The 4,429-nt window shown below is 34.5% G+C and overlaps 1 pseudogene; it reads right to left on the bottom strand.

The window, feature by feature from the left end:
• Positions 1–3,890: 3,890 nt before the first annotated feature.
• Positions 3,891–4,007, bottom strand: LOC145278413 (5S ribosomal RNA; annotated as a pseudogene).
• Between the last annotated feature and the right edge of the window lie 422 nt (positions 4,008–4,429).

The raw sequence follows: 4,429 nt of genomic DNA on the forward strand, positions 1-4,429 counted from the left end.
AACTGTTTTACAGGAATTTTAATTACGTTCATACTTTCGGTGCGTTCATACTTTATGACACAGTGAATCAGTCGTGTTATAACTTTCCAAACAACTGTTTGTTTCAACAACGATGAAATAAAAACAAATTAGTAATCACCGATGCTATTACTCTAGAGAGAAATATATGCAAGAAAAGAATATAATAAAAAAAAATGTAATTAAATCTCATCTATTATCTGCGTTTGTTGTATAAAAATAATTCCATTTGCAAATACAAATAAAAAAGGCCGTTTCATGTAAAGTATTATTACCAACCGATATTTAAAGTGAATCGTATTGAATCTGTGTATTAATGCAAATGTTTTAAAGGTGGTCTAATGTAATGTGATTATTTAACTTAATTACATGGATACGTGTGCAATAACATTTAAAGATACGGACACGAATGTATTTATGTTCTAACACAAACACACAGACACACTAACGCACACATACACATGCATATGTTGGAGAAAATATATACAAGTGTAAGATTATAGAAGAGAAATACGGGTTTATTGAGTTCACTTGACACTTTTTGGTGTGATTTTTAGTTACTCATTAACGATTCAAATAATAAGATACCTTGTGTGATTTAATAAAATTCACACTGGAAGTCATACCGACTCTGAAAAAATTAATTAACACATAAATATCTTCTTTGTTTTACACACAGACAAGAGAAATCGTCTGTCTTTTATGTACATTCTGTGACGAAGAGAAGAAAAAACACGAAAACACTTGGTTATAAATATAGATCAAAGAGAAGGTAATTTTGTTACTCCAAAAGTGTTCATCATTAAAAAATAACATGTCACCATAAAACTATACACAGACTATGGGAGGCAACTTTTCACACGGTCCAAGGTAGACACTTTTTCAGTTGTCACTATTTAAATCTGGTTTACATTGATGATTCTGAATACTTTGATTAAAACTGTTTGAATTTGGTAATGATCCTCAAAATAGTAGCTATCGAAAATTAAAATTAATGCACAACTGGGTTGCTGATTGCGCTCTTGTCGTAAGAGCTGACACAATTTACGGTTTTTCAAACCCAATTGTATAATTCATTTTATTTTAATTCTAATAAAATGTGTAAAAAATAATAAAAAATTTAAAGTCGAAAAAAATAAACAAGTATCCACAATGCATATAAATTCACAAAAATATTTGATCAATAGATATAAAATATCGTTGAAATACTGAAGTAATTGTTGGGTTGCATAAATTATTTTTTCCAACTTTTCTTTATATGTGTGAACTTATCGTAGAAGAGGGAGTCACCATGAAGATGCTAGATTTACTCTACACCCACTCGAACTCTTACCATCATGGGAATAAAAGATCATATACCTATACATCTTCGACGTACCTAGGTTTCCTCTATGCAGGTTTATCGATCAAGAACTGCGCCTGTGGTTTTAAAGAGTTTATTTAACCGACAGAAATAAACTGCACGTGTACGAGAGAGAACGAGAGAGAGACAGAGAGAAAGAGAGAGACAGAGACAGACAGACAGACAAATAGATGTAAAAAGATTGATTTAGAGGGAGAGATACCATTTACATATAGTCAGGGGACAAAGTTTGGCCACTTAACCCTAACCTGCACACACAATATCCCCATTGCCGCCCGTTCTCGTCGATATCGGTAGGCTAAGAGAGGTCGAACCGCTCTCTGACGGAAGTGATGTAATTTCATTAATTCCGCTCTACGGCTTTGATTTTAAGATAGGGTGACTTCCCTGTGCTCCCATTATCTGCAACAGGCGGTGTTTAAAAATACTCAGAAGTTTGAATGCTGAAGAATATTCTTGTGTAATGAGTTGGTTCTGGTGGCAATTCCGAATACAATAAAAACTACCCTTGTTTAACAATATTTACTTTGTTTTTTCCCCATGTTTTGTTACTTTACTATTTACAGTGGCCCTGTCGGTGGGGCATTAGAATACGCCGACTACCCCCCCCCCCTTCAGATAATAAAAGTCCCTCAGTGGGGGTCCTGGATATGACCTTAAACTATATCCAGTGGTGAGGCCCCAGCTTGTGGGCTTTGGGGAGTGTGCAGCCACCCTTTAATTACCATTGCTCCCAGGTCCACTCTGACCCGGATTGGTAGTACCTGTTAGGGTTCCAACTATGGGTTAAATAGAAACCGACGTGAAAACAACAAATATATTCTATTAAAAAAAATTTCTTCAAATCTTTGGATTCGGCATTAAATAACCCGAAAATGGTTGATATGCCGTAAAACAAAAACAACCAACCAACCAACTATTTACAGTATATGTCATTGGCATCTATTTGCAATTTAAATTCTACAGTAAACATGTTAAGGTTTTACTCATATGCAATATATTTAATGCATTCGATTCTCATTTTGGTACCATTATGCTTCTGTTTTTCTTTTTATTTGTTTGTCAGTGAAAATTACCTTTATTAATACTTTTTTATTCAATGTTTTTCTTTTAAATATCAAACTAGTTTTCAAGGATCAAAGAAAAATAAAAAAGAACTGCATTAGAAATGGACCTTTGGCGTAAAAACAAATAGCCCGTGTTATTCTATGTTTTTACAGATACCACGCGCAGTCAAATAGTGTAGACTAGAAGTCGACTTTTAATTTTGCTTATTTTCTGGGGACTTTTAAACCTAATTAGTCCAATAAAAAATAACTGTATTAGAAATCAACTTTGTGACAAAAACAAATAGAAATCTAATGTATCGTTTTTTGGTATTTGTTTTCAGAATGTATCCCCTTTTGTTGTCTTCTTTCCATTTTCCATCTTTTTAACTTTTGACTCGTCATCATTTAATCCTGATTATGGTTTCAGTTTTACTCAGTATTATCTAAAAATGTCTATATTAAATTTTATGTGTCACTAGCCTGGTTGGCCGGGGTTGCCCAGGTTTATTGAGGTGTGTGTTAAGCAAAAAAAAAAAGTGGTATTAAGCAGGCAGGCTCGAACCCGTAACGCTAAGGAGAAAAAGAACGTGAAAAAAAAGTGACGTCTTTTCCGTTGCGTTCATCATCAAACCGGAAGGGGCGAAGGTTTAAATCAAGGTTAGTCAATTGAAAGGAGAGAATGACTTTCGTAAATATCGGCGAACAAAGCGAACCCTCCCTGTAGAAAAGTCGCCAGCTGAGGGTGAAAAAATGAATGTTTTTAGTCTATTCTTCGATATTTGTCGTCCGAATAATCGAACTTTAAAACGATACTGATCTCGTTAAAATCTGTTTCCTCTGTGGAAAGTTTTAGGCATTCATACATGCATACATTTAAACAGACAGTGAGATTTATATTATAGAAGTTTATGTTTTTCAATTCTTTGTGTAACGTATTTATCTATCAACTTCTTTCGCCCCAACACTATTGCAATTCCAGTAATATTTTCTTTTTCCGTTTATTCATTTCCTTTCTTTTAGTCTTTATTCAGTATATTTATATTTTACTTTGTAAATTCTTGAGATGAAGTTAAAAATTTATTACTTTGTAGATTATTCAGAATTCTGTACTCACTTAGAGTGTTATTCTCACACAGTTCGACACAGATCATGTTGTTTTTTGTTGATCCCCGAAAATCTTTCTTTCGAACTTAGAAATCCATGGTCGTGTAGATGTCTTAAGATATACACAATTGGTTTATTAGTATCAACCGCAATTAGAATTGGACTTTCAACATCAAGAAGAGTGTCAGTTCGAACTGGATGTTTATTTGACGATGCCTCCGTTCAGTCTCGAAAAACATAGGATACCACTTATAGAGGAAATTCCTAACCACACCTCTCCTGAATAGGCACTGTTTGGGTATAGTGGCAAGAAGAAGTCAAGGACGACTGGAAACAATGCCGAGATAAGCGGACAGCACATACATCACCTGGAAGTCCAAAATGGTCACCCATTCAGTACTGACCAGGTTCAACGTTGCTTAACTTCGGTGATCCAACGGGAACCGGTGTGTCAACGTGATTATGCCGTATATGTTTATTTATTACTTTATCAATTATACCATGTTCACTAATGTACCATATGGCATGGAATTGACGAGCGTTACATCGGCAGAAACGCTGTGAGAATCACATAAAATAGGAAAAGGGGATTCCGAATAAGCCAAATAGTGCGTATTTCAATTCAAATAATTCACATTCTTCCATTTGTCCGTTTTCTTTTTACTTTAAGTATATTTCGCGTATTGCCGTGGAATTATTGCCGATAGCATTTTCCTTCAGTTCCTGTTATTATCTATTTGCTTTCTTTATCTTACAACATTCGCATACAATTTGTTCGCTTTCCGTTTTCAACATGAAGCAGCGAAAACGTTTGAAAATGTGCGTTAATTTGCCGAAGGCAAGTTTTTAAGTGGCCACTTTTATTTCGCTTGAAAATTTGGTTAGTTTCCAAAGG

Source organism: Euprymna scolopes, chromosome 6, assembly GCF_053919585.1.
Source record: "Euprymna scolopes isolate OS-2025 chromosome 6, ASM5391958v1, whole genome shotgun sequence".
Taxonomy (NCBI): Eukaryota; Metazoa; Mollusca; class Cephalopoda; order Sepiida; family Sepiolidae; genus Euprymna; species Euprymna scolopes.